Source organism: Misgurnus anguillicaudatus, chromosome 19 (assembly GCF_027580225.2).
Source record: "Misgurnus anguillicaudatus chromosome 19, ASM2758022v2, whole genome shotgun sequence".
Classification (NCBI taxonomy): Eukaryota; Metazoa; Chordata; class Actinopteri; order Cypriniformes; family Cobitidae; genus Misgurnus; species Misgurnus anguillicaudatus.
In genome coordinates this window covers 47,600,071-47,617,800 of record NC_073355.2, presented here as the reverse complement: position 1 = coordinate 47,617,800, position 17,730 = coordinate 47,600,071, and the positions used below count along the sequence as shown (strand labels likewise).

The 17,730-nt window shown below is 39.8% G+C and overlaps 1 pseudogene; it reads left to right on the top strand.

The window, feature by feature from the left end:
- The window catches only part of LOC129426222 (interferon-induced very large GTPase 1-like), a 57,312-nt pseudogene that overhangs the window by 7,897 nt on the left and 31,685 nt on the right, over positions 1 to 17,730 (top strand).

Here is a 17,730-nt window from a genome sequence, read left to right as displayed (position 1 = left end):
TTTATTTAAGAAACCATCAATGTGATGCCTGTCTAGACAAACACATGATGGCTCCTCAGGTCTAGAAGAAAATGGGACTCCAACCCATACCACCATCATTGCCAAGGCAATTTCAGTGTCATAGCCGATGATGAGTTCCAGCGATTTTGAACCTTTTGGCTTTCCATAATCGCAACAACCTGTGAGGGATGCATCTGACAACGCGCACCCAACACAGGACCTTGGGACAGAAGCCAGGGCTTTCTTCCTGTTACCAGAGCATGCAAACAACGGTGTGCGACTTTGATCATGCGAGATGGGTTTCCCCTCGGGGAAAACCCTCCCGTGTTGAATTGAGACATAAGCTCTAATGTATGCATTACAATCCGTTTCAGTGACAGCATAGAACTGAGCCGCATCACTGAACGATTCCCCTCCTTTTGGAACAATAAAGTAAAGGCTGTAAGCTGTCATTTCTCATGTGGAAGTTCTACAGCCTCCTGCACAAGAATGTAGCCATGCTCCACTACTGGAGCCAGCTGTATGCAGATGAAGGTTAATGGCGGCTGCCTGTCGTACTACGCACCGAAGGGAAGCAGGCACCATGAATCAGGTGTGAGCTGCTTTGCTTCAATAAGAAAGTGAGTGCCATGAACGAAGATGTCACCCGCCTCAGCAGATGAGGGTCTCGAATCGTAACACACAAAATCATTATCTGACTAATGGCGCACCAGCGGCCGATCAGGAGAATAAATGCTGTGCACAGCTAGCATAGACACAAACTGTTTGACTTATCAAACAATGACAAACAGCTCATGCAGGCTGTGACAGGCAGATACACATACATAGCCTACACATACAGGTGTAAAAAAGTATGTATATAATACCTCCATACTGTAAAAAGAGGAGGCTTCACGTGGAAACTGCACGTTTAGCCTCAAACAGTAGGCAGATTAAGAAGAGGATCCATCGGAGATAGACAGCTGAAAATATATGGCTCTCACGCAGAGCGCCTTCCCGATCCGGCGAGAGAGAGAGGAACTTCACATGCAGGCGGAGATACCGAAATCATATGGCGACTCCCACGAGTGCAACCGCCGCTGAAAAGCGGGATCGCAACCGCGAGCCCAAGCTTCCTAGAGAGATGTCACCGGAGTAGGCGGGGATACTGCCGCCTGCACGCACGAGTGCAGTCACCGTTCTGCCTCGACAGAAGCGGGACCGGATCCGTGAAGGCGCAAGCCTGATATATCCTTCTCTAAGCGCGAAGCTGGAGCGCAACACGTGCACAGGAATGCTCACAGAGCACACAGCCAGTTTCCTCAAAAGCCAACTGTGCGTGCTGCGCTCTAAGACACATATACATGTGTATCCTTGTCTGTGATATTGCGCTGACATGGAGATACACATACTTGAACTTCTTAACTCTTTCACCGCCAGCGTTTTTAAAAAAAGTTGCCAGCCAGCGCCAGCGTTTTTCATGATTTTCACCAAAGTTTAATGCCTTCCAGAAAATGTTCTTCTTTGAATATATAAACATACAATATACCAAATGAAAGAACAGACCCTCTGCTTTCAAACAAAAAAAAAACGTTTCATCCTACCTTCAGTGGTTCTTTTGTAATCAGCTTTTGAATATGGGTAGGTTTCTGCAAAAACACCACATTTTGAGCAAAAAGCAGAGATAATTCCATTTTTGTGACGGACTTTTCATAGAGATCCCATTCAGAGTGATCTTTAAAACAAACACGGACATGCAGCAGCTTGCCATAGGGCAATACTTCCGGGTTTAAAAAGTTGCGGAAGTGCGCCACCTAGTGGATAATAGCGGTATTGCAGAAAGACGGAAAATCTCGTCAATGGCGGGGAAAGAGTTAAACATACTTCAGATTTATTCAAACATACACGCAGTCACTTGCTGATTTAGTACAATTTTAAGTATATTTCTGAGAAGTACCTAAAGTACATTTTAGAGAAGTACATAAAAGTAAACTGAAAGTATACTTTCTTATTTTAGTTTAAAAGATGTATACTTTAGCACACTTGAATAAACTTATTTTTCGAAGGGCTGGCTGCCGAATCCACACAGCAGTGATCCATGATCACTGTCGCCCTTCGTCTTTAACTCTCAGCCGGCGTTTTACAAAAAAGTTGCCAGCGCTAGCATTTTTCATGATTGTCACAAAAGTTTAATGCCTTTCAGAAAATGTTCTTCTTTAAATATATAAACATACAATATACCAAATGAAAGAACTGAGCATCTGCTTTAAAAAAAAAAGTTTCATCCTACCTTCATTTGTTCTTTTTTTAATCACCCCTCAAAGGTAGGTTTTTTCAAAAATATAACATTTTGAGAAAAAACTGAGATAATTCCATTTTTGTGAAGGACTATTGATAGAGATTATATTCAGAACAATCCTCAAAACATACAGTTTGAACTGTTGTCTAAGGGAATACTTCCAGGTTTTATAAGTTGGGGTCATTGTTTACTTTGGGGTTTGTACCTTTTGCATCTAGTTTAAATGTACTAATACACAACTACACACTAAAAAAAGTAAAATCATGAATCGGACCATTGGTGCTCTTTAAAGCGTAACTAAACCCCTGTTCAGAGCCTGACTCCACCCACTGGCAATATTTGAAAAATGCAAGAAAAGTGGGCAGATCCCAACGGAGATAGAGGGGACGAACGAAGTGTGTGGTGAGATAGTTACAAGGGCGTGGTGATCTTGAACCTGCTTACGTCATGAGTCATTTTTTGGACCCAACATCCAATAGGAAAATTCAACTGCAGTAGCCACCGTTCAACCTGAAGAGGGCAGCACTCAGAAGACGTTTTTACACCATATATTGCAGTATTGAAACACTTTGGGATCTATCTTGCACCCAGCGCAATTGACTTTGTCAGTGACGCATGCATTTCGTATTTTGCACCGGCGCAAAGCGGGTTTTTCCCTCCACAGACGCACATTGGCAAACTAGGGAATGAACTTGTGCTCCCTGGGCGGTTCAGCGCAAAAAAGGAGGCGTGTTCCGGCGCAAAACATCTCTTATGCTATTTTGCAGTTTCAAAAAACAATTGCGATACTAACCAAAAAAAACTAGTTTAAAGTCAGTGGCGCGTTGCGCGTGGTTCATTATGCTATTTTAAGGGCGCATGCTTGACCATAATGTATAGCGTGCACAACGCGCATTGCTTATCTAATCTACACAGATGCAACAGTTATTTTTGCAAATCATAAATTGTTACAATAAAAAATATTAACACATGAGATAAGGTAAATCATTGTGGTGAGCATTGTGGTGATAGTTGTTATGTATTGTGTGGCTGCTTTAAAAAATTCTCATCCAAATAACGATTAAAATATTTTCATAAGTTTGTTTAGTGGCTGTATTACGTTTATTTTATGTAAATAATAATTAAAATGTTTTCATAAGAAACCTTAATGTATGTGAACTTGATTTGTAAGTGTACTTTGGGGTTGGACCTTGCTTGCGTTTCCGATTTCAAAGCCCCAAACACTTTCAGCGGTGAGGGTGGACACAGCGATGTCCTCTGCTGGCGTCAGGTCATGTGTACAGGCAGATCCACCTCCCGTTACACGGCGTGCCCGATTTATGCTGGAAAGCTTGGGATTCCCCCGTCTCCCTACATCATTGTAGCGCTTGGTGCAACGATGGGGAAGCCAGCTGATGAGACAATTGTGGCTATTTCCTCTCACGGCTGTTTAACCGACGCTGATTTGGGCGGGTTTCTCTTATCCCCATACAAAACAACTTCTCTGTCTTTGACTGCTCTTACAAGAACTTGGGTCTCCTTGGCTGTGAACCGCTCCTGGCGTGCGCCTGGTAAATCCGTCATAATAATAGCAACCCGCCATGGAACTTGCACCCTTGCGTTTAAAGGGAATGTTGGATAGCGTTCTGATTGGTTTATTTGACGTTACGCCCAAACCACACCTATGAATAATGAACCTACTTCAGACCAACCCCTTATTGATTTGCGTCTGGCGCAAGAGTTATTTCTCCCGCCGTGAAAATAGCAACAGCGCCCAAGATCCGCCCACAAAGTCACTTGCGCTTTGCGCTTCGCACTTGCGTTTCAGATGGTTAAAATAGGGCCCTTTATATCCAAATGTCAAAAAACTTACTAAAATCAATGAACAGCACTAATAAAGCCCCATTCTTACAGATCATTACCTAAAAAAAGTTGGTTTAGAGTTTAGTTACTCTTTAAGTGCTATAATTGGGTCCCCAGTGCTTCTATCAACCTAGAAAATGTGAAAAAGAACAACCCTTAAGCCCAAGTTATAATTGTGCGTAAGGTCTACACTGCAAGTTATTCTTAGCCTGTGCGTATCCTGACGTGCCCCTTGCCAAAATTTCAACAATGCATCCATTCTAAGCGGAACGCAAGTGCTGTGATTGGTCCACAAGAACCCTTCCCCTCAAATAAAAAAAACTGTCATAGGTATTTCCGTTTGCAACAGTGGGAAGTTTTTGGAACAAAGATGGACCAACTCAAAGTTGAGGGGTGATTTAACTCAAACTGCAACAAAAGTCGCTGGCTTACTTCCATCACTGCTGGTCTTCTAAAAAAAAAAAAATACACAGCAAGCTGCTTCTTCTTCTTTGTTTGTGGGTTAAATGGCCAAGCTGCTTCTTTATTAAGCTGTCTGCATGTGTGTTTGCACATCGACGCAGATGACAACACAAAAGCATATATGAAAACCTAAGCGTAGCCTATGCCGTTGTGCCTAAGCGTAGGCTATGCCGTAGGACGTACACAAAACTATAATGAGCCCTTTTATATGTATTATCCAACTATGGCATTGCCATTTAGTGCAAAAAAAAAGAGAGAAAATAATTGACAGCACAATTGAGTTTCAATTTTAACAAACCACCATCATTGTGATCAGTGTTTGCCTTTCATCCGCTCATTTGCATTTAAAAGAACACACCAAAAACAGCAAATTTTTGGTCACACCTACAATATGGCAATTTTAATATGCTATAATAAATGATCTATGGGCTATTTTGAGCTAAAACTTCACGTATGTAGTCTAGGGACACCAAAGACTTATTTCACATCTTAAAAAGGTCTTATAATATGTCCCCTTTAAAAGTACTTGCTTTATATGTTAAAATATTCTAAAGGGCAAAAGAACATTAACATTTTTGTGTGTTATTTCTGTTTCTTTTGATTTACAAGACAAACCACAAGGCTGTGAAGACAGCATGAAACTTTCCCCAAAACAGAAATGCATGATGAATACAGGGTAAGTGTTGTGAAATTATTAGACAGACAAACTTTATTTCATATTAACTTTCATACATGTTTACAAATTTATGAAGTAGGTTATAGTTAGATCCTTAATAGCTTTTCAAACCTGTCTCTTTTTCAACTAGCTATAGTCTATTCCAAGTTATATCAATTAACTGACTGATTTTCGATATCAATAAGTCTTACATGAAGTATTTTTTTTCTGGGTTGAGGGACAATGACGGTGTGTTCACACAGGGTTTGGTTTGCTTTAAATTTATCTAAATTAATTACTTGTTATAAGCCTAAACGAAATCTCAAATCCACTAATAAACTTCTGCTATGTTCCACCCAGTGGTGGCTTTTCACGAAAACCTAGGGTATGGCAACATTTCATTGTACAAAAAGGCCATTCCCAAATAACGAATCTATGAAACCACATTATATGTGTACATACTCCACCAACCTGTACAAAATCATACTAAGATTGTACGGATGTACACTTACAGACAGCAATATGGAAGCAATACAAACGAAAACAAAAATAGAAACTGAAAATCATGGTTGTTTAATAATGCTTTTCAAATGTTGTAATTCTAAGTGCAACTCCAGCAACAGACAAACCAAAACAATACATATAAAAACAAAACATACTGTGACATCCCTTCACAAATCTTGTCATGGCAACTGCCAATATTTACCTAATAAACACACAATAAAGACTTTTAAATGATGTGATAAAGCTACTAAGCTTAGACAACTAAGTTAACCAACTAAGACTAAAACACTAAATAAAACTCTTAGTAAAACAGTAAATGCAAAAACTAGTCTTACCTTTTGTCGTCGTGCAGTTTTTATTGCACAAGTGACCATATTCAAAAATCCATGCAAATAATTAATACAATTCACTTCGACTGCACTACAATTCCCAGTGGAACAGAACATGTTTATTTATTAACAGAAAACAAATTATATTACTTCTGGAATAATAAATGCAATATGCATAGCGCGAGTGCTGGTGAGAACCGTGAGTCTGTTTGAATGTTAAAACAAAAAAGGATTTTACTTGTGAAAATAAAGATTAAAACAGCAACAGTCATCATGACACCTCCTGCAAGAGGAACCCACCTATTACAGATTGTTTTCAACTTCAAGCTGCGCTGCAAGGACGACAGGCTGATGACATTAAAGTACAGCGAGGGTGAGTCGACAAATCATCGGAAGAGTTTGCTTTCAAACCGATCTAGCGGAACTTGGATGTCATTCGCCTGTCAGTTCCTGTGTTATAGGATGAAATCGAACCTACGTGTAATTATCACTATTAGGGATGTACCAATATTCAGATATGTTTTACTAAAAATATTTTAAATTATCTTCAATGAGCATCATTATAGCCTGTTGATTTCTGGTGTTTTGTATGAATGCTAGGGTATGGCAACATATAAATAGGAAAATGTTGGCATTATATTGTCACTTATTGTTAGCAGTATGCAAGCTGGAGCCATTTGCTTCCAGTCTTTGTGCTAAGCTAGGCTAGCGGTGGCTGCGTCAGACAGAGTTACGGCATGCACAGAGATGAAAATGTTATGTATGGACTTATCTGGGGGATACGGTTAATAGAGGATATGCATGTGACGTCACCTTCAGCAAAAGTGATTGCAGTTACGCTCACTGGTGGCAAAAGACAAAGCGGCAGCATTTAAGTACCGTGTGAAATCAGCAGAAACACAAAGACAATGGGTCTAAATGGGAAAAAGCTGTTGTGCGTTAGACTGTACCAACAGATCACAGACCACAGGTGGATTGACAAGTTGTTAGGGTCACTATCAAGCAGAGGTTTTCAGTGTTGGGAAAGTTCACATTCTACATGAACTAGTTCAGTTCACCGCTCACAAATTTTGAAATGAACTACTTCAGTTCATAGTTCAAAATTTTGAACTAGTTCACAGTTCCAAAAATCAGAGGTGTAAAGTACTTAAGTAAATGTACTTCGTTACTGTACTTAAGTATTTTTGGGCTACTTTGTACTTGTACTGAGTATCAAAAATATAAGCAACTTTTACTCTCTACTCAATTACATTTTTGATTGGGTATTTGTACTCTTTACTCCACTACATTTGAAAAGACACTTAACGTTACTCGCTACGTTGATTATTCGTCAAATAAAAACGAGACGAAAGTGTCAAAGGGTTATGATGGATAGAATCTGTTGTCGCGAGGTACGCACACACACAACTGAGGGACCTCATGTGGCGCCACGCAGGGCAATCGTATGAAATCAAAGTACTGCGAGAGCGAATCAAATGCATATGGAGAAGTCTGGTCTCGCGGTACTTTGATGTCAAACGCTGAATGGCTTGCGTTGAGCCACCGTAGCGGGACATCTGCGTGCTGCGTATGTCATAAACTGTAGAGAAAAGTTAGCGTCTTATCTGAGAGAAGAGATAAAGCGCAAATATGGATGCATATCACATTTGCTTCTGTCAAGGGACCCTTTGTTAAACATGTGATGCTGCAATCAAAACAAAAGTGATGCGCGATTGCAGGAGGGCCATCCCGCACCTCAAAGGCAAGCACAAATGTTTTATATACTCTGATGCTACTTTATCAGCTAACCTGAGCTGGTTGATATAACTTACAATCAGTGTTGGGAGTAACGCATTACAAAATATAATATATTACAGTAATATATTAGTTTTTGCTGTAACGCAGTAATATAACGCATTACTAATAAAATTTTGGTAATATTTTACTCGTTACAGTCTTAGTAACGAGCGCGTTACAACAATGCATTTCAAAATTAGACTGTGTTATTTTAATTATTTTATTTTTGACCAATGCGCGCGACCAGCATCCACACATGAAAAAGCTGCGTGTAATAGTTATGGCTGCGTCCCAAACCGCATACTTCTATACTATATAGTGGGCGAAAATCACTACTTCTCGTACTCTTTGCCTACCATATAGTATGGAAGTAGGCGGTTTAAACCGCAGCGTATGTCTGTTTCCATGTGCTGTATGCAACATGTTAATTTTTACTTTAACTTTGTATTTGAAATGCGATTTGGACGCGGTGCGCGTCAAATATAGACATGTAGAAGTCCGCGGCCGTAAGCATTGACTAAAGTGGTCGCAATCAGGTCCGGTAGCGCCGCACACGCATATAAGAGCACTAAGTAAAAGCAACAGAAAGTTTCTATCGGTCTCCTGTGCTGCTTGAACCTCAGAAGTAAAAAAACTTTTACAAATGTTGCCAGTAAAATCCATATCACACCAGCAATGACAAGGTAAGCTTTGCTATGATTACAGTGCTAGGCTATTCCTATGCTATCTACAGTTTTATTACAAACAGCAACCTAAACTACAACATAACATAGTGAAGACTTAAACATGGTTATCTAAATATAATTTAGTACATTTAAACATCACTGTTTAAAGTTTTACCAGCCTTTGTATGGGAGCCTATATTCATTGTTTGGCAAAAGCAGTGTTCCTCTGTTTGTCTGTGTTTTATTAAGCAATTATATGTTAGCCTACATGTTATCCTTATATTGTACTGAAATGAGCTGTATAGGGCTTGGGCGCCGCGTTGCATTCTGGGACGTGGCGGCCATGTTGGTGGCCTCGCGAAGGTAAACATACAGCAAGTTGAACGAGGAGAAGCGGCAGATTTGGGAGAATTAAAAGAAAGAAAAAAGATGTTAAAATCCGAAAAAGGATGTGGAATTTACTGGAATACGTTAAACAGGGAAGAAGGGACCGGTATGTGGACAAAATCGGAACTATTAACGGTCTGGATCCTTATGAAAAAAGAGTGAATAAAGAGCCTTTTAAAATAACAGCGTGGTTGTTGTGAGAGCACGATTTCACGCCAATCTGTAAGCAAAGTCACGTACGACCTAGCTTCACAACTAGTTAGTTAATGCAGCAGTTTTTGCTGTCAGCAGAGGGATAGCAACAGAAAGATGAATGTTGAAATTTTCCCGTATTTTGGGCGAGTAAACCGGGACATTTCCCTTATGTTCAATGTTGACATAAGCTATATAAATTAATATTCAGATGTTATACTTCACTTTCGTATATATAAATGTAATTTATATGTCATGTATACACATTACCGAGGGGTTGAGGTTGATGTTTGGTTTCCGATATCGAATAAAACATAATGAAGTTTTGTCCTTATCTGTCATTTTTAATGTAAATTACTTTTAATGTGTTACTTTATTATTAATACAGCAACGGTTTACCATGGTTGAAAAAATAACGACAAATTAATCAAATTAAGACACACGATTGAGAGAAAGTATGACTATAAACAGAGCTCAGCATGGAGCGCAGCAGTAAAGGAGGCTATCAACATGGCCGCCACGACAAGTAATGACGTCACGACGCCCAAGCCCTATTCCTTGAGGCCTGATCCTCCAATAGCACTTTTTGATAAGTTGTGTCAATCCAGTGCATGCCAGGTTTGTGCTGTGAATCTGAATTAAGAGTGATCACTTAAGAATAGAAATGAAAAGAGGTTGCGTGTCTTGCCATGTTATTAGGCTATAGGTTGCATTATAGTGGGCTCTATTGTGTTTGGTATGTGTACCATAATTTACCAGACTTTTACCAGATCATTTGTCTATGTTTTTGATTCTGACAGTGATTGTTACTGTATTTTGCCATAAATCTTCACTTTGCCTATTCAAAGCTCGAGGGCCAACACATAACTTCTAGATTTATAAGCAGCAACAAACTACATTTTAACATTTTATAATGCTTAGTCATACTTCTGTTTTTTTGATGAAAGTAACTCAAAAGTAATGCAAAAGTAGTGTAACTCATTACAGTTCAGAGACAGTAATATTGTAATGTAACTAATTACTTTCAAATGACAGTAATTTGTAATATATAATGTATTACACTTTGGAAGTAACTTGCCCAACACTGCTTACAATATAAGCCAAAATAAACCAGCGATGTCCTGTAATGATTGCCTGAGTAACTTAAGTACATTATAAGATTGATAATAAGTGTACAATTTCACTGTCCTCACATTTAATCAAGTATGCTGTAATGTATTTACTGTAAAGAGGGATGCATGACTGAAGGAATGTAGTGCACTTAATGTGAGATAGTGGTGTTACGTCTACTAAAATGTGTTTTCAATTAATGTTTCAAATGAACAACTTCACATTTTTAATGTGCAAATTTCTGTTACTGTATATTAACTGTAACAACCTACTGGACTCTAATACTGGAATTTTTGATATATTTAGATTATAACTTTTTTAGGATTGGCCTATGTAAGAATATTTGGTAACACTTTACAATAAGGTTGATTAGTTAACATTAGTTAATGTATTAACTAACTTGAACAAACTATGAGCAATACATTTGTTACAGTATTTGTTCATCTTTGTTAATGTTAGTTAATAAAAATTTAAGCTTTAATTGTTTGTTCATGTTAGTTCAGAGTCCATTAACTAATGTTAACAAGATTTTAATAAAGTATTAGTAATTGTTGAAATAAACATTAACAAAGATTAAAAAATGCTGTATAAGTGCAGTTCATTATTAGTTCATGTTAACTAATGTAGCTAACTAATGTTAACTAATGAACCTTATTGTAAAGTGTTACCATATTTATATAACAACAGTTAGGCTATATATTTGTCAGCATGGCACATTCAAGTACACAATACTTGACTAAAATTAAATGGGTTTAAATTAAATTTAATGTAGACTAAAATCTCATGGCATTTAGTTGAATAAAATTAGACTAAAACTAAATGAATTCAGATGACAAAAATGTCTCTTTGTGTTGAGGACTAGTGCATCTTTAAGGCAACATTCAGAACGAGTAAAAATACTTAAGTACTTTTAAATTGGGTTACTTTAATACTTTTACTCAAGTTGTATTTAAATTGGTGACTTGTTACTTGTAGTGGAGTAATTTTTACAGCTAGGAATCTGTACTTTTACTCAAGTATGGCTTTCAGCTACTCTTTACACCTCTGCCAAAAATGAACTAATTTATAGTTATTTTTTCCCATATTATTTTTTAAAAATGATTGCCATTATAGCCCACATAGAACCCAAGGCAGCAATTATTTGATCAGTTTTAACACTGAAGCTAAATGCGTCAGATTTCATCTTCATATCCAACTTTAAATCCTTATCCAACCAGAGTTTACATTAGCATTGACTGTCTTTTAATTTTTGTATTTGCTTGCACGTACCTTGAAAGGTAGCCGGGTGCTTCAAGGCAGGGCCGGAGCGAGGGGGTGGCTCCTGGGGCTCAAGCCCTGAATGTTTTGTCAAAAGCCCCGAATCTTTTCAGATCTGGAAAATTCCTTCATCCAGGACACTAGGTGGCGGCATGCAGCTTTAACTCTCCAGTCCCCCACTCAGTGAAACTGAATGAGAGATTGAAGTTGAAGGCAAATTCATATGCTGAATCCACCCACAGTAAACACATTTTTCATAGTGTTTATTACATTGCCTTCGTTATTACTGCAAAAGTGTATATTTATAGTTATGTGATGTAAATACTGTTAAATAGCGGCAACTAATATATTATCTGCATGGCTAACGGCTAATGTTAATCGTTCTAATCTAGTTTGCCTGCTCTGCTTGCACACTGTTGTTGGTAAAGTCATATTTAAAGTACATTTAATCACAGTGAATCAAAACTATGAAAAAAAGTTGCTAATTGCACATATCCCTTTTTTATACAACCCCAAAACAGAAAAAGTTGGGACACAGTAGAATTTGTGAGTAAAAAAAGGAATGGAATAATTTACAAATCTCATCAACTTAAATTTTATTCACAGTAGAATATAGATAACATATCAAATGTTGAATGTAAGATATTTTGAAATGTCATGCCAAATATTGGCTCATTTTGGATTTCATGAGAGCTACACATTCCAAAAAAAGTTGGGACAGGTAGCGATAAGAGGCCGGAAAAGTTAAATGTACATATAAGGAACAGCTGGAGGAGTATGGGGAGCCAATTCTGCCATATTCATAAATAAATAAATACATAAATAAATATACAAGGAAATGTAAAAAAACAAAAATACAGCAATAAATAAAGAAATATATATACATGGAAATGTAAAAAAACAAAAATAAATGTGTATTTATACCTGTATTTCTTTATTTATGTATAATTGTATTTTTTCACACTATTATTTATTTATTTATTCATTTATTTATACATTTATTTATTTTTACTTTTATTTATTTTCACATTTATTTATGTATAAATGTATTTATGTCTACACGTATTTATTTATACATTTATATATTTCTATATATATTTATTTCCACATTTATTTATTTATTTATACATTTATTTATTTATTCTTTTCTTCGTCTGTATGCTAATGAGGGGGGCGTGTTTTACCTCAGACTTAGCAATCGATCTCTGAGTGCCAGTGCTGAAGCTTTGAGGCCACAGTGACACCTGGTGGTGTGAAAAGCTAACAAAGTTGCACATGGAGTGAATGACTTGGAGATGTGTAATATCCAAAACCTTATTTCAAGTTTTAAATCATTTTGTGTCACCATAACTGTTTTTAATAAAGGGTCACTATACATAGCATACATACTGTACTCAGTACATGGCCGTAAATCGCCATCCGGTCGTGATTTCTAAAATGTCTTGGCATACATAAATATCAAAATGTACGTTATCAACATATCTGATGACAGACCCTTGTAAGTGGACAGTATGCTCCAGGGCATTTACATTAAATGTTATTAATAGTGCATAATTTCACGCGTTTCCATATTAAAGTGTCCACTTACAAGGGTCTGTCATCAGATATGTTGAAAACGTGCATTTTGATATTTATGTGTGCCAAGACATTTTAGAAATCACGACCGGATGGCGATTTACGGCCATGTCCTGAGTACAGTACGTATGCTATGTATAGTGACCCTATATATACACAGTTATGGTGACACAAAATGATTTAAAACTTGAAATAAGGTTTTGGATATTGCACATCTCCAAGTCATTCACTCCATGTGCAACTTTGTTCGCTTTTCACACCACCAGGTTTCACTGTGGCCTCAAAGCTTCAGCACTGGCACTCAGAGATCGATTGCTAAGTCTGAGGTCAAACACGCCCCCCTCATTAGCATACAGACGAAGAAAAGAAGAAACAAACAAATGTACAAACAAATAAATGTGGAAATAAATATATATAGAAACACACAAATGCATAAACAAATACGTGCAGACATAAACACATCCATACATAAATAAATGCGAAAATAAACAAAAGTAAAAATAAATAAATAAATGAATAAATAAATAAATAATAGTGTGAAAAAATACAATTATACATAAATAAAGAAATACAGGTATAAATACTCATTTATTTTTGTTTTTTTACATTTCCATGTATATATATTTCTTTATTTATTTCTGTATTTTTGTTTTTTTACATTTCCTTGTATATTTATTTATGTATTTATTTATTTATGAACATGGCAGAATTGGCTCCCCATAGATGGAGGAGGACCAATGTTTAGGAATAGGAATGTTGTCCTATTCTTGTCTAATACAGACTTCTAGTTGCTCAACTGTCTTGGGTCTTCTTTGTCGCATCTTCCTCTTTATGATGCACCAAATGTTTTCTGTGGGTGAAAGATCTGGACTGCAGGCTGTCCATTTCAGTACTCAGATCCTTCTACCCAGTCTTGATGTTTTAATTGATGCAATATGTGGTCTGGCATTGTCATGTTGGAAAATGCAAGGTCTTCCCTGAAAGAGACGATGTCTGAATGGGATCATATGTATCTAGAACTTGGATAAACCTTTCAGCATTGATGGTGCCTTTCCAGATGTGTAATCTGCCCATGCCACACGTACTCATGCCACCCCAAACCATCAGAGATGCAGGCTTCTGAACTGAGCGCTAATAACAACTTGGGTTGTCATTGTCCTCTTTAGTCCGGATGAAATGGCATCCCAGTTTTTCAAAAAGAAATTCAAATTTTGATTCGTTGGACCACAGAACAGTTTTCCACTTTGCCACAGTCCATTTTAAATTAGCCTTGCCCAGAGAAAACACCTGCGCTTCTGGATCATGTTTAGATATGGCTTCTTTTTTGACCTACAGAGTTTTAGCTGGCAACAGCGAATGACACGGTGGATTGTGTTCACTGACAATGTTTTCTAGAAGTATTCCTGAGCCCATGTTATGATTTCCATTACAGTAGCATTCCTGTATGTGATGCTGTCACGACTGGAATTAACAAAAGACAGAACCCAAACGCAGACACGACTAAAGTAATAAATAAACTAAACGTTTATTTAAAGCATAAACACAAAAACCCACGTGGGGTAAAACAGGTAAATAAACATGGATGATAACACGAAACAAGAACAAACCACTGGAACTAAATAAACACAGAATCATAAGTCAGAACACGGATAACATGAAAACCTGACTGTAGACAACTGTAGACAATGAACGCGCCCACGACAGACAACCAAAGGGCATTATAAAGACACGATATCAATGGGGAACAGGTGAACATAATTAATTACGTAAGACACGAGTACATAAGGGAGTAGGGTGAAAGTGACAAAACACTGGGAACACGTGTCACACACACATGATGTGAAAACACACGTGTTCCCACATAAACACAATGCTGCCATAATCTTGCCCTCTGAAATAAGACCTGAATCTACACCAAGGTCTGGCAAGACCATGACAGCAACAAGACACTGGGAACATGTGGAAGCCACACATATAATATCACTCCACATGTCCCTCACACAGAACATAGTACTGTCATGGTCTTGCCAGATACACTCAGACCTGAGTTTAATACAAAAGATCTGGCAAGCCCATGACAGTACCCCCTTCTTTAATGACGGATACTAGACGTCACAAAACAAAACATTAAACACGAGGAACGAGAGACTGCACAACAGAAGACAACCATGACAAAATTACAATAACTAACAATGGTAAACAAACATAAGTGACAAACGGGTTGGGGTGATTTAACAGAAAGAGTACATGATGAAGGGGTGGTGGGGCAAAAACAGGGGGAACAAAAAGTCCAGGGTGCTGAAAATGAGTCCCACAACTCTGCTGAAAAGCAGAGGGGTGACGTGGTCCAGGTTGCGCAGTTGGCTGCGCAGGCGGCTGCGCCGGCGGGTGACGTGTCTCCGGCTGCGCCGGCGGGTGACGTGTCTCCGGCTGCACCGGCGGGTGACGTGTCTCCGGCTGCACCGGCGGGTGACGTGTCTCCGGCTGCACCGGCGGGTGACGTCTCTCCGGCTGCACCGGCGTGTGACGAGTCTCCGGCTGCACCGGCGTGTGACGAGTCTCCGGCTGCACCGGCGTGTGACGAGTCTCCGGCTGCACCGGCGTGTGACGAGTCTCCGGCTGCACCGGCGTGTGACGAGTCTCCGGCTGCACCGGCGTGTGACGAGTCTCCGGCTGCACCGGCGGGTGACGAGTCTCCGGCTGCACCGGCGGGTGACGAGTCTCCGGCTGCACCGGCGTGTGACGAGTCTCCGGCTGCACCGGCGTGTGACGTGTCTCCGGCTGCACCGGCGTGTGACGTGTCTCCGGCTGCACCGGCGTGTGACGTGTCTCCGGCTGCACCGGCGTGTGACGTGTCTCCGGCTGCACCGGCGTGTGACGTGTCTCCGGCTGCACCGGCGTGTGACGTGTCTCCGGCTGCACCGGCGTGTGACGTGTCCCCGGCTGCACCGGCGGGCGACGAGGCTCCGGCTGCACCGGCGGGTGACGAGGCTCCGGCTGCGCCGACTCCGAAGCTCTCTTCGTCCTCTTTTTCCTCCGTCTAGAGGCAGGGAGGTCAGGACGGAGACTGGCCGCGGAGGTAGTTTCCCGCGCCGGGGGAACGAGAGCAGGCTTCCCCAGCTTGATCGCCACCCGTAAGGATACCCCCTAGCTTAGGTGCAGGTGAAAGGGGTCGGGCAGTCTCAGCTGGGCTCTGTCGTTGAGCGAGGCAGTCTACCAAATCCCAGTAGGACAGCTGGAGTAAACTACCTCGCTCCTGCATCGGTGGAGGGTCATCCATACCCGCCACCAGATAGGCGCTGGCTAAAAACTCCGGGTAACATCCCTTCCTCTTCTCGACCGCCCGGGCGTAGTCATTAAGGGGAAGCCCCTTCTGCGGTGGGAAGGGACTACTGCCGGAGAGAGTCTGGTTGGCAATCGAGGACCACCATTCCGGGTCCGACACACACTGCATGCTGTGTCCGCTGGGTTCAATTGGGCGCGTTCATTCTGTCACGACTGGAATTAACAAAAGACAGAACCCAAACGCAGACACGACTAAAGTAATAAATAAACTAAAAGTTTATTTAAAGCATAAACACAAAAACCCACGTGGGGTAAAACAGGTAAATAAACACGGATGATAACACGAAACAAGAACTAACCACTGGAACTAAATAAACACAGAATCATAAGTCAGAACACGGATAACATGAAAACCTGACTGTAGACAACTGTAGACAATGAACGCGCCCACGACAGACAACCAAAGGGCATTATAAAGACACGACATCAATGGGGAACAGGTGAACATAATTAATTACGTAAGACACGAGTACATAAGGGAGTAGGGTGAAAGTGACAAAACACTGGGAACACGTGTCACACACACATGATGTGAAAACACACGTGTTCCCACATAAACACAATGCTGCCATAATCTTGCCCTCTGAAATAAGACCTGAATCTACACCAAGGTCTGGCAAGACCATGACAGCAACAAGACACTGGGAACATGTGGAAGCCACACATATAATATCACTCCACATGTCCCTCACACAGAACATAGTACTGTCATGGTCTTGCCAGATACACTCAGACCTGAGTTTAATACAAAAGATCTGGCAAGCCCATGACAGATGCAGTGCCGTCTTAGGGCCCGAAGATCACGGGCATCCAGTATGGTTTTGCGGTCTTGACCCTTACGCACAGAGATTGTTCCAGATTCTCTAAATCTTTGGATGATGTTATGCACTGTAGATGATGATAACTTCAATCTCATTGCAATTTTTGTCTTAGAAACTCAGAAAACAATTTTTCGCTGCAGCATTGGGGGAATTGGTGATTCTCTGGCCATCTTGACTTCTGACAGACGTTTTCAACATATCTGATGACAGACCCTTGTAAGTGGACACTTTAATATGGAAACGCGTGAAATTATGCACTATTAATAACATTTAATGTAAATGCCCTGGAGCATACTGTCCACTTACAAAGGTCTGTCATCAGATATGTTGATAACGTGCATTTTGATATTTATGTATGCCAAGACATTTTAGAAATCACGACCAGATGGCGATTTACGGCCATGTACTGAGTACAGTATGTATGCTATGTATAGTGACCCTATATATACACAGTTATGGTGACACAAAATGATTTAAAACTTGAAATAAGGTTTTGGATATTACACATCTCCAAGTCATTCACTCCATGTGC